Below are 21,541 nucleotides of genomic sequence, written 5' to 3'. Positions count from 1 at the left end.
GCAATGAAACATGAACTTTCACTTAGATCTAGGTAGAATAAGTTACCTTTAGTTTGATTACTAGTTCCAACTAGATTTTCTTTTCATCTAGTAGCTTGGCATTCCCATTCATGAATTCTACCTTAAATAAAATGTTATTCAACTATGCCACACTTAGTAGATTATGATTTAGTCCTTCAACCCAATAAGCATTGTCACATCTAAGTTTATTGGTTAGAGAAATACAACCTTTTCCTTTTATGTAACATGGTTCATTGTTTCCAAATCTGACACTCCCACCATCATAGTGTTCCATATGTTAAAACTTTTTTTTATCACCAATCATATGATGAGAACAACTACTATCAATAATCCATGTATCATTTTTTCTAACATGAGAAATAAATGCCATCTTATCTTCTTCATTTTCTTATTCCCCTTTTACATCAATATAAACCATTTCATTATCATCACTACAATCAAAATCTTTAGCCATGAAATAGGACTTCTTACCTTTATCTGTGTAGTCCTTGTAGTTTTTGAAATCCTTCTTATCTTTTTACTTGATGTCTTCTTTTCTTCTTTATCTTTTCTATTTGGACACCTCGCAGCAATCTGACCAACTTCTTCACAAGAAAAACATATTATAGGAATTTTACCTTTGTACTTTCCTTTTCCTTTGGGATATCTTCTTGCAAGAAGGGCTCCAATGGCTTCAAGATCACTATCAAAACTATCTTCCTCTTCACTTTCAAGTAGTTTTTCTTTAGAATTTGCAACTTTCTTCTTAAATGACAACTTAGCTTCAAATGCAAACTCAAGATTGCTATAACCAGGAACATAATTATCATAGTTATTTAGCTCAAATTTTGTCAAACTTCCCACTAGAGAATCTAAATTTATATTATTATTGGGATCACATATCATCTCTTGAATAGTTCACACTCTAATTGCATCGATAGGAAAAAGGGTTCTAAGTACCTTTCTTGCAAATATCACATCATCAATTTTCCCTCCATAGGCTTTGATTGTACTTACACTAGCTTTGATTCTCTCAACATATTTTGCAATATTTTCATCTTCCCTCATCTTCATCTGATCAAACTAACCTCTTAAGCTTTCTAACTTGGCTCTTCTCACATTATCATCACCTCCATAGATATCTTTTATTTTTTTCCACATCTCATGAGTAGTAGCACACCCTTTGACTTCATCAAATTCAGCATAGTTAAGAGTGGATGCAATGTCAATCATCATAATGTTATGATTCTTCTTTTCAGCAATCTCCTCCACAGACAAAGTTCCAGTAGGAGCCTTATACTAGGTATTCAAATATTTCAAACCTAAATCACTAATGGTTGATAGATGTAGTTTCATAAGTTCTTTTCATTCCTTAAAGTTATCTTTGTTCAACTTGGGAATTTATCTTTTGTAAGACATCCAATCTTTAGCTTAGGTCCTTGAAACCTTCTCTACAAGCACCAAAATCTTTGGTACCAATTGTTGGAAATATAAGAGGAGTAATTGAGAGGGGAGGGGTGAATCATTTACAACAAAAATAAATTCTAGATCCCTTAAATGACAATACAAAACACAAATTTTGCAAAAATTGTTGTCACTCAGTTAACACAAAGGCACTTGGTTAACACTAACAATATGTTGTAACTTGGTGAGTACTGTAATATCAATTGTTACACAAAAAATACTGAACATGCATAACTTAGGATAATAAGTGTAATCAACCTTAATTAACTTAGTTGCATACACATAAAAGAAATAGCATGAACACAAATGACACCAAGATTTAACGTGGAAACCCAATTAGGGAAAAACCACCAATTGCAACTAGTTACTATTTTTCACTCTTCTAAAGTGAGCCCTATTAGGAGACAATGATGTTAAAGGTTAAAAAACACACTATTAGATGTTACCATATTAGAGGATTTAATCACTTTTTTGGGAGTGCCCTTATTAGAGGTCTTTAAACACTTCAATCTAGAAATGACAGCTTGTTAAAGGATTTACAAATAGTTGTTAGGCTAACTCTGTTAAGATACTGATTCACTACTAAAATAGTTAGAGAGTAACAATCATATGACCTGATTTCTAATGCAACTATATTTCTTATTTCATATCTCCATTCTAGCTTGAATACTTGATCCTTCCTGATTAGATTAATCTTTGCAGCCCAATAAGGATATTTTGCTTATCCTTCCAATTCTCTTCATCTAAGCATCTTCTTATCTTCCACACACTCTCACTCATTCAATCCTCAACTTGACCTCATATTTATATAATATACATTATCAAGTTGGCTTGAATACAACTTATAACAATAATTCTTCATCTCTTCAGCCGGTTAGAACCAATAAACAAATCCATTATTCAATATGCCAAAACAAGAAAATCCTTTGTTAGCTAACCTAGCTCAATAGATACTAACTCTGAAATGATTTTCCTATGTTAACCAAGTCAACTCGGTTAACACTGAAACTTTTTAATCTTCCTTTGGAAACTAAGTAAGCTTGTTTAACACTAAACTTTTGTGAACTTTTCTTTGGTGCCTGAGTGAACTCGGTAGACACTATTTTGTGAACTTGATAAACACTAGAATGCTCAATAGACATAGGAAACTATCTTAATCATTCGAGTGAGCTTGACAGACACTGACTGGTAAAGATATGAAATTTTGTGTAACATCAAAGATAGTATACAATTGATCAATTTTTTTCAACAAGGAAAACTCAGTATCATGAGCTGTGTTGCTAAAACATTTGTCTAAGTGATGCATCTTGTGTTTTGGGTACATAGAAAATAATCCAATTTTGGGTCTTGAAACTATATATTCTTGCACTCACAAAGTTTAAAATAGAAATCTCTCAAGATTGGAGGAATATTTTCCCCATTAATAGTGAGAGATAAATTTCATGCTTCCAAGGTATGGCTCTCAATTTCCCTTATTTTGTCTTTTATTAGTTACTATATTTTTTTGGGATATCAAATTTTTGTGTCCCTTTCCCTTATCGCACATTTATCCTTTGTAAGGATGGCAAGGAATGGATCTTCAAAATCCCAAAAATATTGAATTTGATAAATGGATTACTATTGAAAAGAGGGTCATGGTAAAAATGATTGTTCATTCTCTATAGGTGTTGATGGGTACTTTCTTTGGAAGATCAAAAAATATTTTTGAGTATCGTGGCTGGAAAAAGACTAATGCAAATTTCAGAAGATAGAGGCCACCTGATAAAAGGGGTATCTTGAAACTATGATGAGATTATGATTCCCTGATGGGTCTAGGTTAGTTGGATCCCAATATTTGAACCATGGAAGGATTAACTATCAACATAGGAGATGAGTCTTCATAGGAACAAACTCCTTGGTTGCAACGAGTTAGCGCACAAAAGGCTACTTACATGATTATCACTCCACATGAGAGAGTTTGAAACAAATATATTTTAGGGTCAATGATGTCTCCCCTCTTCCCCTTTCACTTCTAAACCTTCTGGTGTCATGATGCAGGAGAGTGCATTACAAGGACTTCCCTAAAAGAAAGATTTTTGACATGTAGGGACCCTTTTGGCCAGCTTCAATACCATCTTAGTGGAAGTTTTTCTTTCTTTCAAAGGTAGCATAACTTTGTAGAATACAAATATCATGACCTAGTTAGGTGAACTTGCATTACATGGTAGCCAAAAGTCATTTTTTTGTGCTCAAAGGTTTTGGAACTCCAATCCTTTCAATGCAAAAACAAATGTGCTTGGATTCCTTCTAAATCTAGCCTTTCATCACTGATGTGGCTAACATATTTCTTAATAACACAATAGGATGTTCATGATGGAAGATAAAGAATTCCTCTTTAGTCAAATTGCATGTTTCCTCATGTAATTGATGCATTTAATCTTTTCTAAGAAGTGGAGTGCTCTTATCAATCTATGGGTGCCTTGAAGAGATAACTATAGAGATGTGACATAGAAAGTGTCTAAAGATCATCATTTATAGATCAAATTTTCTTTAAGAAATACATTTCCTCATTCCCTACTTCTTTCTATCCTCCTTTTATACCTTTTCAAGTGTATTTTCCTCTTCTACAACTATTTTTCATGAAGGTGGGAGTAGATTTTGTAAGACTCATAAATTAAGGTGGTAGGTGAACTAGTTGGGGTAAGAATTAAGTTTGTTTCCTACCTAAAGTTATAGATCTTAGCCTATAAATATGAAGATCATTGATTATTCTAGGGTCAGAAAAATTGATGATTTTATCTTCCATTTCATTGTAAAACTAGTGTTATGAATGAAAGAAGTAACACCTTTTCCTTTTCCAATTTTTCTTCCTTGAAGCATTGTTTTTCCTAGTGCTTGCTAGTATTTTAAGCTTCTATTAGAGTATAGGAATCCTAGAATGCTTGCTATGGGATTCATTTATCTTTAAAAGTAGTGAAATATTTCTATTTTATTATAGTTATCCTCCTTGGCTTGGATAAATCTAAATGATTTTCTTTACTTTAGTATTATTTCATTTGCAACACTTAGTAATGTTTGATTAATTGATCAAGCATGTTAAGTTATCCTATCATTTAAGAATGTATTGTTGATAATAATATTGCAAAAGTAGACTATAGTTATAGTAAATCTCTAACTCTGTAGGCTCTTTACTTCTCTATTATTTCCTTTCTATAACTCCCCTTTTAGTTCCACCCTATGACATTTTCCCAACTCAGTTCAACTGACTCATCATCAAAATCCAATGAACACAATGAATTGTTGAAGACTCCACCTACCTTACTATAAATTAAATCACTTCCTCATCCAAATTCTCCTATTACTTGCATGATTGAGACCCAATCTACAGGATCTTGGGAGTCAATATTTCATCTCTCTTCTCTTCTAGGTGATATTGGTTGAACATTGTAGTTTAGTGATAATTGTTACTCTATTTGTAGTGCATGAAAAAAAGTTTTATCAATATATAAATAGCACTAGAAGGTCATTTTTTATCCTTTGTATGGTTTTCTTGTGTTGTATTAGTGACTTGGGTTTCATTTGACCCTATGTAGTATAAAAATTAGCCCAAAGAAGTTTGAGTTTGCTGGCTCCATCCAATTTTACTTTTGGGTTTGAGGATCTTGACTGGTCTCCACCCAAACAAGAGTTCAAAAAATATCATGTCCTATAAACCCTATGTGGACTCATCTATTTTACTATAACTCACCTTCAATATTTGTGGTCATTTTTTATCCCCATAGAGTTTGTAAAACTTGGACCCACAGCCTAAAATAATAAAAACAAGAAGAAGAATAAGAAAGTTGAGGCTTCCAAGCCCCAACTTGCATGTAGATTACCATTAGGAACAATGGCTACTCTATAACGACTTGAATTTTTTGGTGGGTAGTTGTCACCTTTGGAAACTTTCCCTACAATGCACAATCTACCATTACATCTTGAGAAACTTTTTTTAAATATGAGCATTTAGCTCCCTCGATAGTGGAGGAACATGTCTTGAAATTAAAGGATTCCTTGGTCTAGAATAATGTAGAACATGAAGATGTTTCTTGGTGCCTATTCTTGATGACCCTCAGTCCCAACAAGCTAAACTAGTACCTTTGCCTTCTCGCTATTAGTGGATGGGTTGACATGGACAAAACCTTACTCTTGACATTTTAGTCTGAGAATGACCCTGATTTATGCCATTGTTAGTTTATTGGAATCCAAAAAGAGCCAAATGAACCTTTTCCAGTATTTAATAACTAATTATAGTGCACTCTCAAACAATTTTTGGGTGATTTTTCTCTTACACCAGACCTGACCCTAAGGATGTATTTGTATGGTATGCCTCAAATTTTGTCAACTTTCATCATACAAATTATAACTCAAGAAGATCAAGATGCCTCAACCAAAATTTATGCCTTGGCCTTGGAAGCATCTAGTCAGCTTACAGATCATTTATTCTATGCTTAGAAGGGTATGGCATCTCAACCCAAATCCATAGTAGCCCCTCACCTAGGTAGCTATTGTTAGAAATGCTTTAGAATAACTAAGAGGGGGGGTGAATCAATTATTCAAAGTCCAAATGTCCAATTCAAATTTTTCATCAAGTAAAGTGTGCCCATCAAACTTATTCATTCATCCAAGCTTTAACTTTCCTATTCATCAAGTTACTATAAATCAACATGCAAACATAACACATAAAAAGATCAACACATAACACAATGATTTATGTGGAAACCCAATTTGGGAAAATCCACCAGTAACATGCTACTCAATTCTCATTCTTCTGAAGTGATGCCCTATGAAAGGTCTTCCTTGTTAAAGGCTACAACACATTGTTAAATGTGACCTGGTTAAAGGATTTAACCACCCTATTAGAAGTGTGCCTGGTTAGAGGACTTTAGAACATTCACTTGGAATGCCACCCTATTAAGGATTTACAAGTTGCTATTAAGCCAACCTAATTCCATAGGATTTTCTTTTACCCTGACTAATACAATTGCTAAAGAGTAACAATAAGGGGTTTGACCTAATTATAGCATAGAGCTTAGCTTGTAGATTTCAGATCACTTCTCAGCCCATAAAATTGCCTAGCTTTTAGTTTTTGCAACTCTTGATAGCTTGCCCTCCTTTCAAGCTTTGTCTTCTTGAGTCTCCATGCTTGATGTACTAGTGCAATCCTCTCTTTCTGACCAATTATCAAAGTAGAGTTTTTGTTCTTTGTTCTTCCTTCTCCTAGATGTCTTCTCCTTGACACCCTTTCAACCACTTTGCAATTTGGCACACTAGTAGCTCTTGCTTCCTAGTCTGTGACTCCTTAAATAGAAGTGTAGAATTTCTTTTTCCACTCAATTCTTCCCTCCTTGAGTTTCAATTCATATCGATTAGGTAGGATTCATTGAATCTAACCCATATTTTGTTCTTTCTAGAAACATCATGAAGACTTCTCTTGAATTCACTTTAAAATGGTTTACATAAAATATTGTGCTACCAACTCATCATCCTTATCCTCCAACTAGTTCACAAAATTCAAGGCAACAACTCTGTCGGCTTAGATCTAGAAAATCTTTGACTTTTCAAATAATGCAACAACTCAGCACTATTGATATTATGGTGCTTAGCACATACTGTGTTACTCAGCATCGACTACAATTTATTGATGCTTAGCACCTGAAGTTCACTTGGCACCTACGAAGATTTTCTGACCCTCAACTCCTTTTATATCACTCGACTCCTTCTATATCACTCGACACTTGAACTTCACTCGGTACCCACTAGATTTTCCATTTGCTCAGCTCCAACTAAAAATTTTCTCAACTTAAACTAGCTTGCTCAACACCCACTGATGAACTTAGTTTAAGCTTTGCAGTCAACCTTGTTACAACTTATACTTCTAGTGTTTCTCAGTGTGGCCAACCTCTGTATCTTTGAGTATGTTATCAATATATCGTTTAGCCATTGTCTTAGCTAATCCTTGCACTTAATTACAAAACCATAAATCAACCTTTCCTTTAGGTACTCTTGTTACATCTTGTTGATTAAATCCTCTTCATCAATCAACTAAGTGATAGTACTTGGATCTTAAAAGAAATTGTCATTCCTACAAATAGAAAGTTTGACATCAATGACAAAAAAATGATTGAAAATATTCTTTTAACAACAATCTCCCTCTTTCAATCAATCTTCTTCTCACAACAATCTTTTCAATCAGATTTCCAACAATCTCCCTCTTTGGCATTGATGGAAAACCAAACTGATCAACCATCAGACCAAAGTATTCAATCATTTTATCAAAATGCTAACTAGGTTAGAACAGTAAGTCAAATGCCAAAAAGAAAATTGGATTGGATTACACAATTTCTTCCTCTCTTGTTCTACTATTCTAATTTCTTTACTTCCACTTCTCCCTCTTAGCTGCTATATCCTTTTTCTTTATTTTCTTACATTCTCTCCCTCTATATGCATTGTGCATCTTTTACTATTCTTTGTTCTAATGAGCTTCTTCATCTTCTCCCTCAATCTTCATTCTTTTTCATTCTTTATCTTCTCCCTCTATCCAATTGAATATTGTTAATCAGTTTTCTGCCATTTCTCCCTTTTGATAACAATGCCAAAGACATATTATCTTAGCATCTTAATATGCAAGTGTAGCTTTTACAGGTTCTTTCAATTTCTCCCTCTATCACCTTGCTTGTGACTGATTTGTAACTTCATCACTTTAATTACTTTAGGGAAAATCCTAAAGTAAGTATCCTCTACATCAATGTGTAATATTTCAACAATAAATTCATTTGATGCAGGGTAGTCTTGCTTTTACCTCAAGTAGCCTTGGCTAGAGGTATTACCCCTAACTTACCTCTAAGATACTCAAAAGCATCTTTAGGTAGTGATTTTGTGAAGATGTCAGAAATTTGTTCCTTTGAACTTACATATTCCATTTTCACTTGTTTGTCTTCCACCAATTCTCATACATCGTGAATCTTAATTTCTATATGCTTGGTCTTGGCATGCATTACAGGATTCTTTGATATGTTGATGGCACTTGTATTATCACAATAAAGTATCACAAGCTCATTTACCTCTTCCCTCATATCTTGCAATAAGTGTTTGATCCATACAATATTAGTGCAATTGATAGTAGTTGCAACATATTCACCTTCTGCTATGGACTGTGAGGTACAACTTTGTTTTTTCTTGGTCCATGTAATCAATCTTCTTCCTAAGAAAAGTGCTCCTCCACTGGTGCTTTTTCTGTCATCAATATTGCCTCCCCAATTTGCATCAATGTAGGCTCTTAGCTCAAACTTTTCACTCCTCTTATAGTACAAACCAAAGTCATCAGTTCCTTTTAGGTACCTCAATATTCTTTTTACTACCATCTGATGATTTTCCCTTGGATTTGCAAAAAATATTGCCCCTATTCCAATAGCTAATGTAATGTCTGGTCTACTATGTGCAACATATTGCAACTTTCCAATCATTGATCTATACATTGTCTAATTCACTTCAACTGACTCATCATTCTTGAATAACTTATGTCTTGTCACCATTGGTGTGCTAATTGGTTTTGAGTCTTCTAATCCAAATGTATTGAGTATCTCCTTGATGTATTTTGATTGGCTCACAAATATTCCATGCTTCAATTGATGTACTTTTAATCCAACAAAGAATTTTATTTCTCCAAACATTGACATTTCAAACTCATGTTTCATTTGATCAGTAAAATCTTTAGATAGGACATCTTTTCCTCCAAAGATTATATCATCAACAAAGATTTTAGATATCAAGATATCTTTACCTTTTTTTCCTTGATATATAGGTTGTTGTCATCTATTCTCTCAAATCCTATCTTCACAAGATATTTATGCAATCTCTCATACCATGCTCTAGGTGCTTTCTTTAAGCCATAGAGTGCCTTGTGCAGTTTGTAGACCATATCCTTGTTGTTTTCATCAACAAATCCCTCTGGTTGTTCTATGTAGACTTCCTCTTCTAGTAGACCATTCAGAAAAGCAGACTTTACATCCATCTAGTAGGCTTTGAAACTTTTGTAAGCAGCATATGCAAGTAGTGTTCTTACTCCTTCCATTCTTGCAATAGGGGAAAATTTTTCCCTATAATAAAATCCTTCTTCTTGTGCATAGCCTTTACAAACTAGTCTAGCCTTATTTCTTGTTATCTCACCATTCTTATCAAGTTTGTTCTTAAACACCCATTTGGTACCAATTACATTCTTATTAGCTAGTCTAAGAACTAGGGTCCAGGTTTTGTACCTGGTATGCGCGTCGAGGGGGAGATTGTTGGGTGATGCGATGCGCTCCCCTGCCCACAGGTGGTTAATTATGTGGTGTTCCATGTTCACTAACAGTCATGGCTTTTGGTGCAACAGCAAATGGGCCCTACATCATCATCTTATAATGCATCTTTCACTATTTTGGGCTCAACCTTGCTCAGTAGACATGATTCATTCCTTAGTTTGTTCCTTGTCATTGGTATGGCATCCTTGTCACCAATGATTTGATCTGAAAAGTGATGTATCCTTACATACTTGTCTAATATTGGTTATGTCCTTCTTTCCATGTTTGTTTCTTCAGCTTTAGAGTCATTTTTCTCTTCTCCATATGGTATTTCATTATCTCTTCCATGTGTACTATTTTTAGAGTCAAAATTTTCATTTTCTTCATTTTACAACTCGACTTCTGAATGTAGCTCGGCATTCACTGGTTGTGAATCAACTAAGACTGAAATTTATTGTTGATTCCCAACTTGATTGGCAACATTATCTTCAATAGTCATTCCTTCATAGAAGTATACAAAAGATCTGTAATCTTGTGATTGCTTAGTTTCATCAACTTGGACATTTGTATACTCAGCCAAATTTACATTTACACTCTCCACTATCTTGTTAGTGTTAGTATTCAAACACGTATATGCTTTGCTTCTAGTGGAGTACCCAAGGAATCTGCCTTCATCACATTTTGCATCAAACTTGCCATTTGTAATTTCTTTAAGAATATAGCATTTGCAACCAAACATTTTGAAATTTTTTACATTAGGTGAGTGACCATACCATAGTTCAAAAGGTGTTGCAGTTGTTCCTTTCTTGACTTGGACTCTATTAAGGGTGTAAACAACAATACTTATAGCTTCTCTCTAGTACTTTACAGCAACATTTTTCTCCATCATCAAGGTTCTAGCACAGTCTATTACTGATCTATTTCTTCTTTCAGCAATACCATTTTGTGGGGGAGTTCTTGGTGCTAATGTTTGCCTTTTGATACCTTTGTCATTGTAGAACATCTCAAACTCTTTTGATGTAAACTCTCCTCCTCTATCTGATCTTAGGAATTTCAGACTCTCACATGTTTCCTTCTCAACTCTAGCCAAATACCACTTAAACATTTGGAATGCATCATATTTTTTTTTTAAGAACATGGCAGTCATCATCCTTGAATAGTCATCTACAAATAGCATTATGTATTTGTCTCATAGGTAGCTTTGTACTTCTATTGGTCCACATAAGTCTATATGGACTAGCTCTAGTACTTCTTTGGAAGTGTATATTTTTCTTTTGAAACTAGACTTAGTCATCTTTCCTAGTTGACATTGTTTGCACATTGTGTTTTCAAGTTTCTTCAGTTTAGGCAAACCTCTGACTTTCTTCTTTTTGTTGATGCTAATTTTATTGTCAAAGTTAACATGACACAATCTTTTATACCATAACCACACATCATCAAGTCTAACAACAAGACAAGTTGCATCTTCCATATCTAGATAAAACAGATTACTTTTGGTTTGTTCACCTTTTCCTATCAGATTTCCATCAGTTTCATAGATTTTGGTAGTTTTGTTTTCAAATTCTACTTCGCAACCTACATTACCTAACTATGATACACTCAACAAATTGTATTTCAATCCTTCAACATAGTATGCATTATCACATGAAATCTTCTCTATAAGTTTAATTGAACCTTTTCTTTTGATTTGAGATGGAGCATCATTACCAAATCTAACACTATTTCCATCATACTAAGTAAAGGTAATAAACTTACTTTTGTCTCCTGTCATGTGATGTGAGCACCCACTGTCTATGATCCACTTGTCATTCCTGTTCACACAAGTCACTAGTGATATTGCTTCCTCTTCATCTAATTCATCCTTCATGGCCACATAAACTACTTCATCATCATTCTCATCAAAATCTTCTTCAACAATGTAGCATCTTTTACCTTTGTCCTTGTAATCTCTGCTATCATATTCTCTTTTGTTCTTGTACTCGTTTCCTTCTTTTAGTTATTTTTCTATGTACACCTTGCAATAATATGACCTACTTCATTACAATTGAAGAAAATGATAAGGAGCTTACCTTTGAATTTACCTTTGTTTCTATAGAATCTTCTAGTCAGTAGTGCTTCCAACTGTTCCACATCTTCCTTATTTGTGTTGCTATCATTGGATGCATGTTTTCCTTTTCTAATCTTCTTCTTTGATTTCACCTCCTCAGTGTCTTTCAATGTCATCTTAGCCTTGAAAGAAGATTCAAGATTCTTAGGTCTATAATTATCAAAGTTGAACAATTCAAATGCAATAAGTCTTCCCACTATTCCTTCAAAGGTCAATGTGTTTCCTTGTACACACCTTAGCTCTTGGATGGATGAAACTCTAATAGCATATTTAAGAAGCAAGCTTCTCATGTATTTGCTATTGACAGTATCTTCTTCCAATTGACCACCTAAACTTCTTATTGCACTTACCACTTCTTTCATTCTGGCAGCATATTGAGCAACATTTTCACCTTCCTCCATTTTCATGTCATCAAAATTTCCTTTGAGGCTTTATCTCTTTGCTCTCTGAACATTCTGATCTCCTCCATAGATATCTAACAAGGCTTTCCACATCTTGAATGCAGTATCACATCCTTTGATGTCATCAAATTTAGCATAACTGAGTGCAAAGGCAATCTCCAGCATTGTCTGATGGGGCTTCTTCTTTTTGTTCAAATCATTTGCAGTAAGAGGTCCAGTTGGGTCTACATGCTCTATTCCAATTGAGGTTTTTGCATAATCACCTATTGATCCAAGGTTCAATTTCATCAAACTTTGTCATGCAATAAAGTTGTCTTTGTTAAGCTTGGGTACTTCTCTCTTGGACATCTTGATCTTCCTGCTTCTAGTACCTTGAAACTAAATTAGTAGATGGGCTCTAATACCAATTATTAGAAATGCTTTAAAATAACTAAGGGGGGGGGGGGGGGGGGGGGTGAATTGTTTACTCAAGGTCCAAATCTCCAATTCAAACTTTTCATCAAGTAAAGTGTGCCCATCAAACTTATTCATTCATCTAAGCTTTAACTTTCCTATTCAGCAAGTTATTGTAAATCAACATGCAAACATAACACATGAAAAGATCAACACATAACACAATGATTTACATGGAAACCCAATTTGGGAAAAACCACCAGTAACATGCTACTCAATTCTCACTCTTCTAAAGTGATGCCCTAATAAAGGCTACAACACACTGTTAAATGTGACCTAGTTAAAAGATTTAACCACCCTATTAGAAGTGGGTTTGGTTAGAGGACTTTAGAACATTCACTTGGAATGCCACCCTGTTAAAGGATTTACATGTGGTTGTTAAGCCAACCTAAGTCCATAGGATTTTCTTTTACCCTAACTGATACAATTTCTAGAGAGTAACAATAAGGGGTTTGACCTGATTACAGCATACAACTTAGCTTGCAGATTTCAGATCACTTATCAACCCATAACATTGTCTGGCTTTCAGTCTTTGCAACACTTGATAGCTTTCCCTCCTTTCAAGCTTTGTCTCCTTGAGTCCCCATGCTTGATGTACTAGTGTAGTCCTCTCTTTCTGACCACTTATTGAAGCAGAGTTTATGTGCTCTATTCTTCCTTCTCCTAGATGTCTTCTCCTTAACACCCTTTCAACCACTTCACAATTTGGCACACCAGTAGCTCTTGCTTCTTGGTTTATGACTCCTTAAATAGAAGTCTAAAATTTCTTTTCCCACTCAATTCTTCCCTCCTTGAATTTTAATTCATATCGATTAGGTAGGATTCATTGAATCTAACCCATATTTTGTTCTTTCTAGAAACATCATGAAGAATCCTCTTGAATTCACTCAAAAAAGGTTTACACAAAATTCTGTGCCACTAGCTCATCATCCTTATCCTCCAACTGGTTCACAAAATTTAAGAGAACAACTCTATCGGCTCAGATCTGGTGAATCTTTGACTTTTCAAATAATGTAGCAGCTCGGCACTATTGAAATTCTGGTGCTCAAAACATACTGTGTTACTCAACATCAACTACATTTTACTGATGCTTAGCACCTGAAGTTCACTTGACACCTACTAAGATTTTTTGACACTCGACTCCTTCTATATCACTCGGCACTTGAACTTCACTCAGCACCCACTAGATTTTCCATTTGCTCAGCTCCAACTAAAAATTTTCTCAGCTTAAACTAGCTTGCTTGGCACCCGCTGATGAACTTAGTTTAAGCTTTGCAGTCAACCTTGTTACTACTTATACTTCTAGTGTTTCTCAATGTGGCCAATCTCTATATCTTTGAGTATGTTATCAATACATCATTTAACCATTGTCTTAGCTGATCCTTGCACTTCATTAAAAAACCATAACTCAACCTTTCCTTTAGGTACTCTTGTTACATCTTGTTGATTAAATCATCTTCATCACTCAACTAAGTGATAGTACTTGGATCTTAAAAGCAATTGTCATTCCTACAAATAGCAGGTTTGACATCAATGACAAAAAAATGATTGAAAACATTATTTTAACAACAATCTCCCTCTTTCAATCAATCTTCTTCTCACAATGATCTTTTCAATTAGATTTCCAATAGCTATAACATGATTCTGGTGGTAGGACTACCAACTAATCCCACCTCCCATTATACTTATGCATCACAGGCTATTTCTACCCAATTTAAAAATATTCCCACTAGACTTAGTAGATGGTATAGTTGGTACATGGGACTTCATTCTCTAATTTGTCCCCTGGGACACATCATCATATGAATTCCCTACCTTTTTATCGACCGGCCCAAATGGGAAAAACCATGTTATTCCCATTAATTCAATGGACATGCACGTCCAATCTTCTCAACTACCTAATCAAATTACGTGTTCCATGGCTGAAATGAAAGCCTTCTATAGAATTTTCACTACTATGCCTAATGACATGAGCCAATTGAAGATAGACAAGACTGCAGTGAAAAACCAACAACCAAATCCTCCATAGCAGGGGAATATCTTTTTAAGACAAAGAGGATCCTTTAAATCTAGTCCCTACAACAAAAATAAAAGAAATTACAATCAACTATTTGGTAATAAATAATGGAATAACATTTTGAATAATGGGAGAGTTCCCCTAAATCAACCAAATAACTAAGGGGGCAAAGGAGCTAGTCATATCACCCTCATGGTAGAATTTTATCCCCTAACCAACTGGTGCTAGTTACATGATATAGAAACACATTTAGAGGCTAGTCATGCCACCTTAGAAAAGGTAATACAAATTTCCCACTTGGACTAGAAGTTGTCATCTAACCAAGAACCTTTATGTACTTTGGCAAAACCTTCTAACTCTGTCCTCATTTGTGTGACTATAATTTATGAGTCGGATGAGCAGGAGGATGATGACCGTAATCTCTAGGGGTTCTTTGATGATTATATCCCTACCTACAAGGTCAATTCTCTCACTAATTCTCATCCTTCTTGATGGGTCTCAAAAATCCAATCTTGTTTTGAGTACCACTCTAAAATTTCTTTATATGAGCTTTTTATACATGTGTACCCAGTCATCATTTTGAGCCCTATGAAGTATTTTATGTTTCTAACACCTTTCATTCAACATTTCCATGCATCTCATGGTATTAAATTGTCATCTTGAGTCATTTTGTGAAGTTTCATTTTGAGCAATGTTCAGATTTGTAATTTTTCTCAAGTGCCAAACAACAATAGGAAGCCTACTTTGCAATTGAATATCTTGCACCTGGTTAAATTTCATGACTTTTTTCTTTGGGAGTGTTTATTATGCATATCAAAGAAATTTTCAAGTCATTTCAATATGTTTTGACTAGGTTTTGAATCCCTCAATGTTGGTTGTTTATTATTGTCATACCGATGCATATTTCTCAAAATTTTGGGAGGGACTATTTGACCAATTATATCTTTGACACAGTTGACCCTACTAAGAAAATTATTTTTTCACTAAATTATAGGAGTTGGACACTTTCTATGTTATAGATTTGAGCTTATGACAAATCCATTTGACTAGTTTTCAAACGCAATTCCAAATGCAATTTCTAAAGTTTTGCCAGTGTCAAAGTATAGATTGATTGGTAGCCCTATTCAGGATGTCATAACTATGAATCTATGATAGATCAAATAAAATGTTTTGTACCACTATGTTGTACTCTAAAAATACTTTAAGTGTCCTGGTTTTTAAGTCTTGAACAATCCATCTACACACTTCCCTATGTCCATTCCATTTGTAAAAATTGCTTTTCTACCACTTTTCCCAATTTTGCAAATCTAAGTACCTAAATTTGACCTCTTTCCAAATGCACCCTATTATTCATCATTAGCCCAAATCACATAATTATATTCTCCTCATGACAATGAACTATAACTCCACTTTTTAAGCCCTCAAGTATCCATTTGACCTATTTCTGAAGCCAAAACTGTATGCATTTTATGGTTTTCTAAAATGTTTGTTTGCAAGAAATTTAGAGAAGGAAAATTTGATAGTTAATAGCTTTTGACCAAAATATCATCATGTAGCAAAATTTGACAAGGTGAAAGAATGTGAAATAGAGAATCAAGATGTCTGATTTCAGGGCTCACTCAAGTGTTTTGGTCAATTTTTAAAGCTAGTCTATAGGCCCCCCATTAGAGAATCATAGTTTGAAAAAAAAAAGGTAAACTCAGTTTTAAGTGACCAATTAATGGTCAAAATTGAGTTTTATTAGTTCCAAGTGATTAACTAATTAGTTCAAAGCGTCAGGTGTTTCAGTTTTAAAAAAAAAATTAGTTGGACCTACTTTGGGGCCTGACTAATTTCAATAGATTGATAAGGAATTGGGGTTGAAATAAGAGTTGGGAGATGTAAATGATGACATTTCCATGAATACTAGATGAACATGGAAAGGTTACTATGAAACAAGATTACAACAATATAAGAATTATGAACATTTAAATATGTCTCATGATGCATTGCCTAATGAATGCAAACAAGTCAGGAAGGATGACAAATTTATGATTTCTGTTACAATTCCAAATCAGTGAAGTCAACATTTATCCATTTTTCAGTTAAGGAATCTTGCCCGAACAACTTCTAGGCATGATGTCTACCTAGAGGGTAACTATTCCCTTATGTATTAATGTTTGATGAAGCGGAAAGGGACTGAAGTTCTTAGTATATCTAAACCCATCATATCTGTGAAAAAGATGGAGAAGAACCCATGGGAAATATAAAAAGACTTTTAGAAAAGGGGATTTAGTATGCAATATTTTTGACCTTTGTCAGTTCAATGGGGTATAGGAAAAATAAGGTGGGTATTGTGGGAGTAGGATGGAGTGAGATCCTAGCAACTAAATATTTAGTGAGTTTAGGTCTGAAGCCTATTGTATTTGAAGCCAAAACATTTGAGGAAAGAGAGCCAACTTATAGAGAGGTAGCAGTTTAGATGCAAATCATTTGCAAGCTCTGATAAGTAATGTGTTTGTAACACCTTACCAAGGGATCCAAAAGAACTAACATAAATTTTTACCAAGTTTGCCAAACTTTTTTTTTTTTAGATAATATATAACAAAAATTATAAAGTAGCGAAAGCAATAATATAGAATCATACAGCAGTAAACATAACAAATTACATTCATTAAGGATCCCAAGACGTTGAATCACATTTAAATTTAAATAATACTAAGTCCAATAAATAACACATCCACATTAAAGAATAATTACAAGTTCATAACATTTTAAATAATATACATTTGTTCCAAATGCCACTTGGTAATAATTGGAATGCACAATCACCCACTGTATGTGTTACAAGGTATGAAAGGCTAAAAGAATATACATTTATATAATGGATTACATCATCCCTTTCAGATCCATCAGACAAAATACAATACAATAAAATAAGCAAAATCATCCATCATATAGATATAACCATCCATCATAATACACAAAGATAGAATGAAAGGAATAGAAAAACAAGGAACTCTAGCCATGGCATCAATGGACGGATCTCAATGGTAAAAGTAAAAAGCACTACAACCCAACCTCATGGTAACCCAAAAAGGTTCACTCCCACTACGCTAAGGAGATAGTCTCAAGTCCTAAACAAGATAAGAATCCCAAAATCAAAAGTAATATCTAGGTCAAGGGTCAAACCTAAAAGCAATCTAACTTAGGATACCAAGATAAAATGACATCTAAACCCAGAGGCAAAGAAAGACATGTAGGGAATCTACTATGCAAATAGGTAAGTGTCATTACATGAGTCAACTCTAGAGTTACCCTCATAGTTTGACATGACCCTGGCCCCCTAGTGACTCTATGTGGCACTAGTATCCTTTTGTACTGAATAGGCATACTAACAATGCATAGTCACAACCAAGCATCCTCTCTACTCCCATCCTAGTATGTACTAGCACTTGAGGTATGGGCAAGGAATAGACAAAGACTCTTATTAGGTCCATTTTACTCTCATTTAGTGGAGTGTTTTCACTTATTAAAATAACCTACAATGGGTTATCCAAGCAACCACTTTGGGCTCTGACCTCCATTGCAAGCCACTTCCCAACATTACATACAAATAACCTACCCTATGCTCATAAAAGTACAAATCAAAGAATCATAGTTTTCACCTCAGTCCTATACCAGTGACTGGAAAGCATCAAAATACAATTCAAAATAACACCTCAGTCCTTTACAAACAACTAGAAAGGATCCAAAAATAACTGATCAAAGACTCAACGGATAAGTCAAATAGGTCATACCCTTCATCTCAGTTTCACATAAGAACATTGGAAAGAAATAACAAACAATAGATCCAAACTCATGATAGAGCATATCAGACGCACTACCATGGTTGAGTTTAAAAGATCAATATCAAAGCATCATCACGATATCACAAAAATAGAACTCCTGAGCCTCTGGTAAACATCCTAGGACTAGTCAACATGTCAATCAACCTAAAAACCCCAAAACATAAGACAAAATATAGTTAACAATGTAGTTTAATAGTTTTGTTTGATTTTGAAGATACACCGTCTAAGTTTACAGTAAGGTTTAAGTTTTCATTTCAATGTAAGTTTTCGAGTAGATGAGATTTACATTTTACCCTTACCACTTAACCCATTTCTTGTGATAAAACAAATTACATGATTATCCTTATGAAATTTCAAGGTTCACAATTAAATATCAGAAGATGACTTTAAAATAATTATCCCCAATAAATTATAATAATAATAATTGATCATTAATTAAAACACTATGATTTTATTGACAATCAAAATTATTAAATAATAATATCAAAAAAATAACTTAAATGTTATTAAATAATAAATTATTATTAATTAAAAACTTAATTAAACTAAATCAATTAAATTAAATTAATAATTATTTAAAATAAACTATATTAAAAATTCATTAATCATTAATTAAATTAATAAATAATAAAAAATTATTAATAAAGAATAATTAAATTTAGTAACAAATTATAATTAATAAAAAAAATTTTAAAAGAACTCATATGAAAAAGCATTTTAGGCCTGTTAGCTGGCCTTCAATGGTTGTTGTCATAGTAGCCTATGACCGTAGCAATAGTACAAAGTATTGTTGTTGTTGTTGCAATGCTACTACAAGCAGTCATGGCTCAATTCACCATTGGGAGGGGAGGTAAGGTATGGGTCTTGCCTCCCTCCCACATTTTTTTTTTTTTTTGTTTAATATAAAATGTTTTTATTAAAACAAGACCCCATAATATTATTTATATATATAAACATTACAAATTTAGTCTAATACGGAAACCTAGATAAACCAGTCAAATTTGTGTTCTAAATTCTGATTTCATTTCAAAACTTTTCTTGATTAAAATAATCAACTATTCAATTTATAAAACGAAAGTTTCCTAATCTTTCAATCCTCATATACAAATAGAAGTTTACCAGTAAATTCAAAATGAAAGATTGAAAGATTCATCACAAATGAAATTTGGAAAAATAATTCAACAAACATGATGTAGACAAGAATATCGAATAACATAATTCATTATGCAAATAAAGCACAAGATTCTACCTGAATCTGATGCTGATAAGCAACCACCTAAACATTGTGAGAGAATTCTCTTTTCTCTCAAAACCTTCTTTCTGAAAGTCCCTCCTTAAAATCATAATCCTTAGGAAATGAACTCTAAATCTCTGATATGGAGTTCTTCCCTAAATTTGAGGCACTGATTGTGGGATCATGTGACAGAACTCATTGATCACAATCTTTTAACTCTTTATTTACTTTTTTAATATTCATGAGTACTTTTTGCAATTTAAAATATCTTTAATAAATTAATTTTTCTTTCTTTATTTAATTAATTTTCGAAGAATTTTTTTTGATAAAATATTTATTAACTTAACTAATAATAATATTTAGCATTTGTTTACAAATGATCTCCTAAATATATTATTATTAAATCAAATAATATTATTATGTTCTCAAATTAGAACTATAATTTTTTCTTTAAATTTATTTTTTTATTTAATTAATTTTGTAATTAATTAAATATAATTAAATATTGAAATTATTTGAATAATTTTTCATTAAACTAAATCATTAATTAATCATTTAATTTGACTTAATTAACAAAAAAATACCAAAGACCTACAAGAAAAAATATGAAAATCCATCATAAAATACCATATACAAGATCAAACTCAAGGGTTATTGATGGAGACACGACCCAAGAACAGAATGGACACAACAGAAAAGGGAAATTATATTAACTGAGAAAATAAGCTAGTACAAATAGTACAGAGAAAATAAACTTAGAAACATGCCCTAAGGGCTTCCAATAGCATAAATCTGGAGAATATTTCTCCTTTTAGCACCTCCTCTCAAACTCCACTCTGAACTGCCTTTTACAATGCCAAAAATCTCCTCAAATAGACCCCAGAGGGTTAAGGACTAGGAGTACATTCTAGAAAGTGCTAGTAGGCATCCACCGACGAAATAGAAGGTTCCAAAAGCTACGTTAGAAGTCAATGCAAATCTAGAAGAATCCAGAAACGGTAATCGAACTTTCGAGAGGCATAACTTTTGACTCATAGCTCCGATTGATGAACCGTTTACATTTTCAAAAAGCTCTCGAAGCGCTCTATAGCCCTATGGACCAGCTTCGCTCGTCCCCCATTTTTTGACCCTTTTCGAGGTCATTTAATGCCCCAAACCTGACTTTGAAGCATTCTTAGGAGGTCTCCAAAACCCGAAAAACTACAATAACTTTCAAACCGTGGGGCCTATTGACCTGATTCTTTTTCTAGAATGCTCTAAATCATAATTACATTCATTTGGCCAATTCACACCTTCTAGTTTACCGAAATGATGGCCCAAATACATGCTCCTATTTTTTTGGGATTTTCAAACGCACTGATAGTTGAACTATGAGAGTTGGAACCTTTATTTGAGCCAAATGGGTATCCAAAAATGTAAAGACATGAAACAGAAACTAAGTGTAAGTACATTTTTTTTGGGTGACACAGGATTGCCCTTATACCTCTGGATGCTCCTGCATCAGACACCCAGGGTAGATTGAAAAGTGACCCTGTCACTTTATGGATGGTAGAGGAAATCTAAAATGGGAAACCTCAGCTGTTGAAATCCAAGTTGAGTCCTCGATCGTCCGTCCTTTCCATTTGACCAAATACTCTTCATACTGCCTGTTTCTGGTACTCCTACCCACACGATGATCTAGAATGTCTTCTATCTCCTCCTTCTTAGAAGCAGGAATTGGACATGGCTCTAAAAC

Source organism: Cupressus sempervirens, chromosome 3 (assembly GCF_028749045.1).
Source record: "Cupressus sempervirens isolate cs-2001-9-10 chromosome 3, ASM2874904v1, whole genome shotgun sequence".
Lineage (NCBI taxonomy): Eukaryota > Viridiplantae > Streptophyta > Pinopsida > Cupressales > Cupressaceae > Cupressus > Cupressus sempervirens.
This window is presented reverse-complemented; position numbering follows the sequence as displayed.